The sequence below is a fragment of the Vicugna pacos genome, chromosome 5 (assembly GCF_048564905.1).
Source record: "Vicugna pacos chromosome 5, VicPac4, whole genome shotgun sequence".
Classification (NCBI taxonomy): domain Eukaryota; kingdom Metazoa; phylum Chordata; class Mammalia; order Artiodactyla; family Camelidae; genus Vicugna; species Vicugna pacos.
In genome coordinates this window covers 32553628-32567716 of record NC_132991.1, presented here as the reverse complement: position 1 = coordinate 32567716, position 14089 = coordinate 32553628, and the positions used below count along the sequence as shown (strand labels likewise).

General features: G+C 39.3%; 1 protein-coding gene across 1 annotated transcript in view; it reads right to left on the bottom strand.

Annotated features, from left to right (window-relative positions):
- GPD2 (glycerol-3-phosphate dehydrogenase 2) overlaps window positions 1–4170 on the bottom strand; it is a 195309-nt gene extending 191139 nt beyond the window's left edge. The window contains exon 1 of the mRNA XM_072960982.1: window positions 4007–4170. The gene's annotated coding sequence lies outside the window, so the exon portion shown is untranslated. The remainder of the gene's footprint in view (window positions 1–4006) is intronic.
- Between the last annotated feature and the right edge of the window lie 9919 nt (window positions 4171–14089).

Below are 14089 nucleotides of genomic sequence, written 5' to 3'. Positions count from 1 at the left end.
TTGGGGGAGAACACTAAGAAAAAGAGGAATACATGGGCCAGAGGGAACATGAGATCCAACACAAGAGAAATTCAACCTCTAAGCGTTTATACTAAAGAAATACCTATCCATAAGCCAAATGAAGTAGGTGCAGGAATATCTTCGTGTTAGCAAAAGATTGGAAACAACTTAAATACACATTCACTTCATACTGGAAAAATAAATTATGTATATCCCAGGAATGGAATAGTATGCAACCAGGAAAAAAAATTTTAAAAGCCCTTTATGTACTGATACAAAACCATCTCTGAAATAAGTTAAGGGAAATAGATAAAATAAAATAAGTACTTAAACACATATGTGAGCTCACATTTGCTTGTATACATGTAGACTATCTCTGGGAGAAAATACAAACATTTTATAACATTAGTTTAGCCTGGAAAGGCCTGCATGGCAGGGGAACAGGGGTATGACAGAAATTATTCTCTGTACACAATTTTGTACCTTTGGAATTTTGATCCATTTGAATGTGTTACCTTTGAAAACAAAATTGAATTACAATTTTGAGAATGTGGAGCATTTTTAAATAGCCTAGATTATTTTCATCTTAGTTCTTTCTTTTTTCTCCATTGCAAAGCCAGTATGAGATCTTTCATCTAATAATAACACACTAGTTGTAGTTCTGCAATGCTTAAGAAATAAAATCTGTTACTCCTGCTGGGATCAGAACAGTTGTCAGTATATGTGGGCAGCAGTGGGTGAAGAGCATTTGAATTTAAGGCATAGAAACTAAATACCAAAGTTGACTGTATTATAACATCATTGCTGATATAGGAGAAATCTCACATCAGTGTCATTTATGAAGACATCAGTGGTGTACTTCTCTATGACACAGATGAGGACAAGACTCTACATATCAGCTTAATGCTATCCATTCAATCAAGATAGACAAAGATATGAAAGGAGAGGAATGATGGGAGCTCCAGACTGGATTTTGAAGCTATGTCTGGGTCTGTTTTCAACAGCATGACTGACTTAGTGGGATGGATAGAGGGGCATACTTTCAGGTTCCTCCTTTCTCTTCTATGTGTTTATAAACCATTATGCATATTAGAAATGTGGGTATGCACTTAACTCCATAGAAGACTTTTGAAGATGCTATACATAACTAACTTTCAGGCAATTAAGTGAGCTCTGTGTGTAAAAAAAGCCCCCTATGTAATGCGATAAAGACAAGGTGCAGCGGTGAAGATCCTTGCCCAAGAATTAGTCCATTTGTATCCAAAATCTGTGTTCAGAGAGTCTACCACGCCCTCTATCATGCCCCATATTACTATCTCTCCCCACCCCAAATTCATCTAGGACCAGAAATATTTAATGAATTATGAAATTACTTAAGCATATCCCAAAAGGCTTTTGACTATATGAACATTTACTTTCCCAAACAAAACTGACAGATTTTCCAGGACACCACTGCTTCTACTGTGTTGCCATCTGTCTCAATACTGAAAATTTGAGTAATCTTTAAGTGGGTAAATCTTTAAATGGAATCCTTTTAGCATGACAAATGACTTTAATGACACCTCTTAATGAACAAATGTCTACTAGCTTTGAATACCTACCTCTCCAAATGAAAGGTGCAACTTTCAATAGAAATCCCGAGGACAGTAAACAGGCAAAAAGGTTTTTCTAGGAGGTACTAGCCAAGCACTGGGCAAGGTCACAGGCCAGCACTCTTCAGAAAGACAACCATGGCAGGGATGTGGAGTAGAATCAGACCAGGGCAGGGAAGCGACCGGTGACAGGAAATGACATAGGCAGTCGTGGCCAAAAATCCAAGTAAAACATGAAGAAAATTGAAGGAAGAGGAAAGAGCCAGATTTTGGAGGGGAGGGAGAGAGAGGTTCGGTGATAGAGTGTTTAAAGGAAGAATGGACAGGAAGCTCTGCTGCCTTTGGCAAAGAAAGTTTTTGCCCCGCCCCCGAGTTAGCTACTCATCCATAGCTCTTTCAGGTGCCTGTTCTCTTCCTTCACAGGCCACCACTCACTTCCCTCCTACTTGCCAGAAGTTGGGACCACAACCCTGCCCATGGGGAGGTGAGATGTGTAGAAGATTAATACTTCCCTACGCTGTTCTTTTCCTTGATTATCCCATACCTCCACCACTCAAGTCTGTGGAGGTGTTAACAACAACTGAACACTAGAAACAAATGAAGGAAATTACAATATAGAGGAGAGATTAAAAACTGTTTGTTAAATGAAACTTCCCAACAGTTCAAAAGAAAAGAGCAACAAAAAACATACTATTTACACAGAGATCCCCTTAAAAGCATACCCCAATTCCTAGCCTTGCCTCCTTGTCTCAAGACCCCTGTCTCAAGGTCCGCTGTTATTTATTCTCCCCTTAGAAAACACCTTTCTTTGTATCTCTACATTACATATCTTTATTATCTATGTCTGGTAGTTTAATCTCATGGAGGGTCCAGCCTCCTTTGCCAACCAGTGCAACCCACAGGATATTATTTGTAGCAATACCTTTCCCACAGCCTGAATCAGGCAGTCCAAAATAATACTACAGAAGGTCTCCAACAGCACAGCCCTGGTAGAGTTTGCATTTCAATTTGTGCCTATGGGTAGCGGTGAAGATTTGCCACCTCATTCTTCTTGATCATCCACTGGATTCTACACACACATATCTCCCAAAAGCAAATAATAATTATCAAAGACAACTCACATTAAGGAAGAGAAAAATCTCCCTAAATATAACATAATCAGCACTGAGTTTACCCCAAATGGAGCTAACTGGCTACATTTTTATTCAGAGTTATGTCGATTCCCACTCTGTTCACCCTCCTGCTTCTAACCATGCCTGTATTTCTATTGGTCTGTAAGAAACAGGATGCATTACAGTAACCTTTTCAAGTGACAGCAACTCCTTTCTTACACAAAGATGTTGAAATCATGGAATTATTAAAGAGTATAGATATAAATGTGTGCGTGTGTGTGTAAAGTGGGCAGAGAGTCTTTTTCCAGTTATAATTAGCTTGGATCTTTTGAGTATCTGATTTCGTTTGTTATTTGAACTAATGTTTTGGTTCTTGACTAGAATAAAATATTCTTTAATCACAGATACTGCGTACCTGTGGGGAGCAAACAGACATGCGTAAGAAATAAAATACTTACAGGAAAAGAAGGTCTTGCATTTAAAAAAGAGATGGAAGACAGCAAATTTTAAAAATGAGAATTCTTAAACTCTGTTGTAATATATTTCTATAGTTGTGCAAGAATAAAATAAAGGATGCTATCATTCGATGCGGTCTGATAAAATTTAACCTTCCACTGTCTTAGAATGTATAACTTTGCTATTCCTGTTATTGTGGTAAATAGTTTGATTCACAAGGATTAGGTGGACTCCAAGATCCCAGCTACAAAAATCTGTCTGTTTCCACATTTATTTATTTCATGTATTCAATTATTTCCACTATTCACAAATGACTGCAGATAGCCTAATGGTTAGGTCCTAAAAATTCCAACATAAATTAGAGAAAATTCCTGCCCTCATGGAGCTCAGTTTAGTAGGGGACATAGAGAAATAATAAGGTCTCTGTGGTAGGGAGAGTCTCATCCTCCCTGGAGGGCTAAACCCTGGAGGTTTAGCCAAAAATGAGCATTTCCATTTGATTTTTTTTTATGAAAGTACTGGGGATTGAACCCAGGACCTTGTGCATGCTAAGCATACACTTTACCACTGGACTATACCCTCCTCTCATTTGATTTTGACATGCCACTTCCTAGGTGATAATATGAAATGTTCCTTCCCCCTGCTCAGTAGCAGTATATAATAAATTACATCATATGTAGATGCATCAATGTTAGTCTTCAGCGAAGCTCTGTACTTACTAAATCCCAGCACTAAGTCCTTGAACAGGTATTAGGGACAAGTGCATCAGTTAGGGCTCCTTCCAATGCAAACGACAGAAAATTCAATTTCAACTGACTTTAGTTAAAAGAGGATTGATTTACTCACAGAAGTTGAGGGTCAGGTGATAGGTCTTGCTCCAGGAACAGTTTGATCCAGGCTCAAATGTCTTCAACACCCAATTCTCCTTCTCCATCTCTTGGATCCACTCTCTCTGGGTTGGCTGTTTTCTCTCACAGACTCTTGCCTATGGTGGGAGTTCACATCTGCATCCTGAAACCCTTTGCCCTGAGAATTTAGGATTCTATAAAAAAAAAAAAAAGCCAGAAATACACATAGATTATCTTTGTTTGCCCTTCTTTTTGCCTTTTCTTGGGACAATGAACAACACACCTAGCAGGAGACCTGTTTACAGAGATGGGAAAGGAGGAGAGAAGCAATAGCAGAAAATACAGGAAGAAAAAAAGTGTAGACATAATTTAGACTCAAAATAGTATCCCAAGGATTCACACACATGATATTTCAAATTAGAAATACAAAGTTTTATTTTTTCTTTTCTTCTCTATCCCCCCCACGGCAAATAAGCCGGTGAATGAGCTGCCCTTATAGAAGAAGTGTGATGTAAATTAAGTCTTGACAGCTATTATATGCCACCCTTCTTTTTAGCATGGAATTTATATATCAGTCACAGTTAAGTATTGCCCTGCTCTGACTAATGAACAGTAAAGCTTATAATATTTTGTGTTTATAGTTTTGAACATTATATTCATGAAAAAAGGATTTTTTTTTTAATGTGCTGGTTTCCTTCTGCTTTTCTGAGGACTGAACCCTATATTGGCACATTTAATATAGCATGTTATAAATAAATAGCACGTTAAAAAATAAAAAAAAATTTCTACTAAAAGAAAATCAAGGAATAATAGTGTTTTCCATGTATATAATCCAATAATGCCCTTCCATGGGGTGTATCGAGTCAGGCTCCAACCAGAAAAACAGAAACTGCTCTAAAGACGTTAACACACGGAGAATTTAATTCAAGGAATTTGTAAGACAGGTGATAGAAGGGAGAAGAGAAACCAAAAAGTGATTTTGAATAGGAAAACACCACTACAATTCTTAAGTGGGAGGAATAAAGGGAAAAGACAATGTTACTCGAGCCCAGGGTCAGGAGGGAGACATAGGGCATTTGGCAGGAGCTGGGCGGGGAGAGGGGGCGCGGAGAATACCCTGGCTTTCCCCATCCTCCAGCCCTCCCTTTTCCAGCTCTTGCTTTCCATTGGTCACACCCAGCTGGTAGCCCAGTCTTAAGGGCAGAACTGGCTCCCCTGTGATACAGACTAGAAAGCGGTAAAGAAGGGCCAGGAATAGATCAGAGCACAAACAGACTTGGGACCCTGAACCCTCACAAAGAATTTTTAAAAATTCACTGCTAACAAATCCTGGTTTGATGTTATAATTTATACAGAAAGAAAAAAGTTGTTATGATGGATCCCACCAAGGAGTTACGAAAGGCTGTACAGCTTAGGGATAAACCATTAAAATCAGGACAATCTTACCAGAGGGTCAGTTGTGTATATCTGTTCATATTTAGAACTGATGTTGGAAATCCTGTTATTTTGCTGAATTTAGTCAACCTTATGTTTAAGAACACTGCCTGCCTTAATTTCTTGGCTTTTTAATGCAGAAAGCTCCTAGCTCTGTGACCTCCGTTGCCCCCTTCCTTTCATTTGCAATGCTGAGAATCCATTATCACTTTTCTTGTTAACTTTCTATTTATCTATTTGAAGGTTACTGAATTTGCTTATACTATAACTTCAATGATATTTTCCAAAATGAATTTTCTATCATCCAAACTATACTGTGTAGGTTACGGCAAATGTTTATGCTCATTTCTTTGAAACCTTAACCTGGCTGGCACCACTCTCTACATATAGATCAGGATTAACTGAGTAATAAGGCATGGATGCACAGTAGTTTCTTTAATAAATTCTTCAATACTGTGAGCATAGAAGAGTCTTTTCAAAGGATTTAACTTCAGGTAGACAGAAACTTTGGAAATATTGAGAAATGTCCACATTCTAAAACATTCACTGTTTAAAAAATGGTAACAAGCTTTATGGTATCAAGGAGATCCACATTAAAGACTTCCATATTTTCAATCTCCTATTTTCGCAAATTTCAGCATGATTGTTCTGGGGTTTTTTTCTTTTATTTTGAGGAGATTGGTTGTTTCACCATATTTCTTCTAGTCCTTGAATGGACCTTTTTTCTCCACTCTAAAATTGGGCATGTTTCAATTTTAGCCTGGATACTCTAATTCTCATTCTGTTAAACTTTCAAGGATAAGGATAATGGAGGATGGAATTGACCACATGAAAAAGGATGACATAAACAAAAAAGTTTTAATTTAAAACTGTATGAGAAGCTGGGAGTTTCAGGAAAGTAGCAGCGAAGGGAAAATACCTGTTTATTAGCTTCAGAAGAAAGATACAGAGATAAAATTAAATCAGAAATACATAACATTTTCTGGGAAAGGGAGACAGATGTGCTTTGGGAACCGGGAAAATACTGGTTAACTTTTAGTTGCGATCACACTTTGCTGGTGTCTATGTGAAGCAAATGCTTTGGCTCTGAACTTGTTTCTGCTGCTTTTATGTTTTCTACCTTCACCAACCTGGAGACAGGAGAATAAGGCAAATTCTGACTCCCTAGTGAGGGTCAATCAAATGACTTTTGCTTGTCTAATAAATACCGCTCATTGATAAACAATTTAATGTCTTTTAATTGAAAACTTCCTCCTAAGACCATAGAAGCCAAGTTCGGGGGCAAATTTGGAGAAAGTGGTCCTCATCCTATATTTCACTTCTCATAATTTATTCACTCACATGGTGAATATGGTGTTGGAGAGGGCCTAAGACATCATCAAATTACAATTATATTTGCTGTCATGTGAATGAAGCAAATAGTGACAAATATCTTTTCTTCCTAAAATAGTTTTAATGGCACAGGTCAATTCATTCTTTTTCTGAAGGTGCCCTAATAGATTTTCTTTTTGAAAAAAATTTAAAAATAACGAATTGTATGAAGAATGAATTATTCTACATTTAGGTATCTTTTTCCCATGAGACACTGGATATTCACATTAGTAACTCTATACCTGAACACAATTATATTCTGTAGAGTCCTAGAATGTTAGTATTGAAAGGTGCTTAGAAACCACTGGTCCTTCATTTTGAAGATGAGGAAACTGAAGTAGAGACAGGCTGTGATTTCTGCAAGAGAGATACAATGAAAACCGAACAATAAACCTGAATTTCTTAGTCTTCCAACTCCCAGCCTGGTGAATCCTTCACTACACTATTTTGTCTTGATTGTGAACCAAGAACCATTTCCTAAGCCGGTTAAACTCACTCTATACATGCCTGGCCACTTCAAAACTTTGCTTGCATCTGTAAATTATATATTAGCATCTCAGAAACTGTGGAGTTCATATATCTGAGACATTTTGTTCAAGAGAAGCTACTATCTTACTAATCTATTAATTGATAGTTCTGGGAGAAAAGACTACTTCCAGTTGTATATGGGCACCTTAGTGAATTGGAGGAGTATCTGGGTGTGACACAGAATTGCCTAAGTATGGAAGCTAGAACAGAAAGTCCCCAGAAAAATTTACCTGCGGAGAAAGCCCCCTTTAACTGGTAGTCTTGATGAAAGTCCAGAACGTTGAAAGATTATAGACTTTGGAAAATGTAAATGTTCTATGTTCAAGGCCTATGATTTGTTCAAGGCCTATGATTTAATCAAGACCAAAAAGACATGCAAAAAGGTTCTGGGACTCAGAACATGAGTCCTGGAACCCACGTCCACGCTGCTTCTACTTGGCACCCTTTATACAACTTCCCAGATGAAAACAGTAACTTAGGCCTGGCCCCACAAAAACCTCGATCAATAATTCCAGTGAAGTTCCGGTTTAGTTTAAGGAAGGACATGGTTCTGATATAGACTAGGATGTAGGCAGAACCCCATGAGGTGCAAACAAGGCACATACTTCAAGCTAGATTAGGACATTTAAGAGGGAAGTGTTTTGTTTTAACTAAGGATTTATTGCCATTAACACATTCGACCTGTACTAGAATGGGCCTTGGAGCGTGGAGAAAGCATCAAGTTGTTTAATCAATCTGGGAGTTAACACGGCGACTCCATCGCTAAATTCGTCGCCAAGTTCCCTCCCCGGTCCCGTCCCTGGGTGTGTAAGTAGCCCTTACTCCTGCCCCGGGGGAGAGCGATGGGTCCCGACCCTCAGGTGTCCCCGCGGGCTGGGGGGGCGTGCTTTCCGCTAGGTCCTTTCCAAACCCGCGCGGAGCTCCGGGCAGGGTGGGCCGGGGCGGGGCCCGGGAGCTCGGCGGGAAGGGCCGAGGGCGGCCCCGGTGGGCGGAGGGAGGCCGGGGAGGAGGGTGGCGGTCGGTTTTATTGTTTCCTTTCGCCCTCCTCCTCCCGCGCCTCGCCCCGGCGTCACTGGAAAGCCTCCCGAGCCGCCCGGCAGCGGGTTATTTATAGCGCGGGTGGCGCGCGCGTCACGGAGCCCGGCCCGGCTGACGGGGCCGCTGACGCGCTTGGCCGCGGGGCCGAGTCCGCGGGGCTGCACGCGGGGACCAGCGACAATGGGCTTCTGTGTGTGCAGCTGCCGCCGCCGCTGGGGGCCGGGGGAGGGGGGCTGGCGGCCGCTCCCCGACCCCTCTCCCTCCCGCCCGCGACCCCCGAAAGGTAGCCGGCTTCTTCTGCCCCTGGCCGGGCCCCGCCAACTGCTTTTTCCTTTTCTTTCTTTCTTTGTTTTTTCTTTTCAAATGTTATCAGTAAGTTCTCCTTGCCCTAGCCTCCGCTTCCACCTACCCCATTTTCCCTCCCTGCCCCACAACCTGACTAGAGAGGGGGATTTAGCCGGCCGGGGGCGACCACTTTGTGCGTCCCGGAGAGCGGGACCCGCCCAAGGCGCGCCCAGCGGGGGAGCGGTGACCGAGGGGCCGGGAGCGCCAGGCAGGTAACGTATCCAGGACCTGGAGCGGGGGCTTTGTTTGGGGTCGGGGGAGCGGAGTGGGGTGGGTGTGGACGCCGGGCGGCCCTTCTGGGACTCCTGCCCCACCCCGCCCCCTTCAGCAGCGCGCAGGAAGCCAACCTGGGTATGTAGCGCGAAGAGCGAAAGAGAAACTTCTGCGTGACTAGCTCTCTCCAGAGAGGCCGAGATAATGGAGGACCCCCGCCCCCCCACCCCGCGCCGCCCCTCCCCCGCCCGTTCCCACCCTTCTCTTCCCGCGGCCCCAGCGCCGGGGACTTTGGAGTCCTCCCCCCGCCCGGCCCCGCGGGTTCTGTCCTCGAACGCCCCCGCCCTGCGGAAGGAGGGGCTGGAGAGGGTTTTAGGGACTTCCTGAGATGCGGTGACCAGCTCTGAACCGTCTCCTTTCTGCAGCCGGGAGCTGGGAAAGCTTGCTCCGGAGGCTCTCGCACGTGGCCGGCAGGCAGAGAACTTGCTGTGCCTTCTAGGAAATTGCAATCGATTTGTAATGCAGTTTTGCTAATTGGGAGTTCAAAATTAAACATTAATAAAGCATTTGTGTCGTCTCGTCTAATTGTGAAAGCTTCCATCCGTCCTGGTAGATAGACTCTAAGTCTCAAGTTAATGGCGCTAAACTAGATCCCTCCCCCCCCAAGTACAATTCCGTCAGGCGGCGTCGGCGCAGCTGGATTTCCGTTAGGTACAGATGTTGCTAATGGCAGCTTAAGCACGGATGGGCAGATAGCATACGGAATGCAACATGTTGCCATATGGTTCCTTTAGCCTTTCACCTCCAGGAATATCAATCACATATATTCTGGGAGGAATTTAATGACTCTCTGAACGGTAAAATGAATTACCTGGTACAATTTATATCCCTTGACCTGATACGTTATAACAACAGGAAGATAGCATCTCACAGTTCCTGTGGTATAAATTGAAATACAGAGCTACATTTCAAATTTTACAACATCTACTTGTAGTTTGAGGGGCTCTGTCAAATTATTCTGGCTGTAAAATCCGTTTTTTGTATTGTCCCCCAACTCTGGCTGATAGAAAATTTATAAAATTTAGCAAAACTGTTGGCAATCAGCTGATCAGATACTAATCGATGAGGGAGAATATGACTTCCAGAGCTAGTTACTTAAGAGCAATCTTTTGGAACACCATACTTTAAGAACCCAGAAAATTAAAGGACCCCTAAGAAAAGTATGTATTCTGTTAGTCATTTCAGTATAACTCCTAAATCCATTTATTAACTATTTGAAACTCTGGGTTTTTATACTTCAGGAAAGTAACTTACAGAAAAATGTTCAGGAATATGAAATATAAGAAGGACCTCCTCAGCAAACTAGTTTCTATACCTCCTTCCCCCAACACACTCAACTGTTTTTACTTTAACTTGAATCCTGTATGTGGTGGTATAGGTCGTTTGTTTTTTTTCCCCCCATCAACAAGACAGTGACAGCATACTGAGGTTTCTGTTAGATCCTAGTGGAATGATTTCTGTAATATTTCACAAGTCTTTTAAAAAAAAATCTTGGTGACTAATAAAATGTTTAAATGATTGCCTCTAATTTCAGATTATAAACATGGTTGTCTTTTACTGTATCACTCCTTTTTCTTTCACTAATGCAGAGAAGCAGCACTGAAAAACAAGAAATAATTTAAGGGTAAAAAAGTAAAATAACTTGCTATAACTTTTTTTTTTTACTTTTACCTATTAAGGAATATCTGAAAGCCATAGACATACATCTTTTAAAAGATTTTACTTCCAACAATAGGTAAACCACATTAATTCATGTGAACTGATACACTGCGAAATATACAAAATAGACATAGTCTGAAAATGTATAAATTTTCAGTCATGTCAAATTTCAGAATCATTTTGAAATTACAACATAATATTTCTCCTTTTTTCATTTTCTAATGGCTGATGATTCGTTATCTAGTGCTTGAGTCAGGGCAATCATTTTAATATTTATCATATAAGATATTTTGTGTATATAAATGGCAGAAAATTTTATACAGAACAAATTAAGATCTGAGTTATGGCAACCTTTAATGGAGACTGGTTTTGGTAATCTTTTAGTGACTGAGACTATTTCTCTCTGTGGCATCAGCATTCAATGAGTTTTAACCTTGATCAGTGGTGAGTTTGTCAATAATGACTCCATATCCAAGACTTCTGAATAGGCAGGGAGTGTGTCCTTTAATCAGTCACACAGAACTCACCTTATAAAGCTGTTATTGTCATGAGCAGATATTGCAGGCTCTTTTCAAGCCCCGTGATTATTAATGTGGTCCTTCTTCAAAAGCCAGGCTGAAAGTCCTGCTGTGATTCATTTCAGAATGCAAGTGCATTAGTACATAAAATCCTAAGCAGCAATATTTGCTTTTTCTCAATTTACAATATTACATACATGTGAGCACTTTTGGGCCCATTTGTAGATAAAAACTGTGTATATTTGGTATACATACACAGTAACAAAAACAAGATACGTATCTTGCATCACGATTTATTTTAAATGAAGATTTGATGGATGTCCATTGTTACTCTAGATGAGGTGGCTGGCTGCCAAGGCGATCCCTATCGTTGGAAAGTACTAGCATTGTTAATTGTCTACCAGGGAATCACTTCTATTTTTTGATCTCCCAACTGCACCTACCTCTTTCAATATTGCCCTTCCATATTGCTAATCTGGAGAATTTGTTTGAATTTGAAAACTTTAAAAAATGTGTTTTCATTGGCCAAGATTCTCACCAGTGTTTCTGGTTGCCTGCCCCTTTACAGTCTTATCTTGAGCGGGCATATATATTGTAATTGAAAACAAAAAAATACTATTAGGACAAGGTATTATTTCCCCATGGTCTAAGTAATTTTAATTGTGTTGTAACCCTAACTGCTTTCTTATTTTTCATTTTGAATGTGTTTTTAAATATTTAAGATAGGACAGATATATGCCTTTCTCAAGGTACCATGGGACCAGTTATGGATAGGCATCAGGCCTCTAATAGAACACTTCATTCCAGTGAGTGGGAGTGGGGAGGAGAGCCATCAGGAAAAGTATATAGTTCCACAGCCCTAGCCCTGTTTGCCTTTCAAATTCAAAACCCACGTTGCTGCATTGGAAACTTGTTTCTCTCCTTTATAGCCTTTCATTAAAAACAATTTTTTTTAACTGTCAATCTGTAAATATTTAACCAGCCAAGCAGGAAACAGTCTTTCATTCTTGACTAATGCAGTTTTGTTTTTATCTGGGTTAGTGTGAGGGCCATGTAAATACCACATAGAAATTTGATTCAGTTTTCCTTATTTTGAAGAATGGCAGAAGCTTCTTTAATTAATCTTGTTCTCTTTCATGTTCTGTATTCAGATACTGAAATACAGTATTTTTACACATTTATAAGATTGTGTTTGCATTTATTTAATTTATGTTTCTTTTTTTAAAGCATGTAGCCTGGAATGTTTGTTCTACTTTTTTTTTTTCTTCACATCATTACTCTGGTACTGCTTGATGTAACTTGATTAGCTCCCTCCCCAGTCATGATTGGTAATTAAAATAGGCATTAAAATTAGTCACTTAGCAATTTTGCTGTTCAATTGGCAATTAAATTACTTAATTGCAATTAAAGTCCTAATTTTAATTGGCAAAATGATAGATGTAGATTTAAGATAATATGTATAAATACTTTAATAAGTGTCTATATAAGGATTACTTAATTACTCAACTTCAACTTTATGCTGTTAACTTTAGAACTTAAAATTGAGCAATGAAATTTATATTACATCTATTCAAAGGATATGGTAATTAGATTTATTACTTATCACTATAAGGGTCCTTACTATACATTACTTTTGTAGTGTTCAAATTGTAGGCTTGATAATTGCAGAATTATGATGGAGAAAAGGGCATATATGCCTTTGTCATGGTATATCAACACCATATCTTCATTTTTTATTAAATTGAGAGGTTTCTATATGCCAGTTAGTCTGAAGGAAAAAATCAAGTGGTTATTTTATCATTAAAGGTAAAACAGAAGCTAGCCAGCCGAATATAAGAACTGATGCAAAATGTATGTATTTTGTCTACTAAAAGAAAATATATATATGTAATACTGTGATGGTTACTAATGTTCTTAGCTACTTTCTGAATTTCAAGTGTCCTTGATATTTTCTTAGCTTATAGCAACTAATTTTCAGAATCTTTAAAATGTCTTTCAGGACTTTGTCCATTTTAATGACACCCATGTTTACTGAAACTAGCAATGAAATCTAAAGCCAAAGTTAACCCTTCCTTGCTTAATCAAAAAAATTTCTTACCTAAGAAAATATTGATGGTTGCCAGGGGCTGGGAGAAGGGGAGAATGGAGAGTTAATGTTTAATGGGTACAGAGTTAGTTTTATAAGATGCAGAGTTGTGGGGAATGGATGGTGGTGATGGAGGCACAACAATGTGAATGTATTTAACATGACTGAACTGTACACTTAAAAATGTAAGATGGAAAATTTTATGTTACGTGTATTTTACTACCACCACCACAACAGAAAGAAAATATTAAGTGATTAATTTAAAAGCAAATATTTAGGAGATAGTTACTGAGAGTCAAGTATTAGAGAAAAGATGAAGTGTTTTTATTATGCAAAATACTTTTTGAGTGGCATGAGGTTTTACCATATGTTCAGTTTTATAATTTTAATTTACAAGTAGATGCTTCTAGAAAAGAAGAGTGCTGCTTTCTTCTGCACATCTTTACCCATTTGTAGAAGTGAGTTCTGAATCAAAGTAGGAAATAATTTTTAAAGTCTTTGCATTAAGTAATTTTGAGTGAAAAGTGGGCTGGATAAAACTGAGTAAAAGCCCCAACTACCCAAAATGTGAATTATCAGCTAAGCAATTGACTTATTCCCTAAGCATCTTATAGAAAAGGAACAAATGATTGGTTACTTAATATCTTATTAATGCAAATGAAATGGCAAAAGCAAGAAACCAAAACTTTCCATATTAAAAAATGATTTTGTGTTTTCAGAAGCTGATTTTTTTCAAGGTGAAAATTTCTTTCTTTTATCACTAATATAAAACTTCCTGCCGAATGGCAACAAATGCCATGAAGTTTGTCCAAATATAACTTAAAATGTA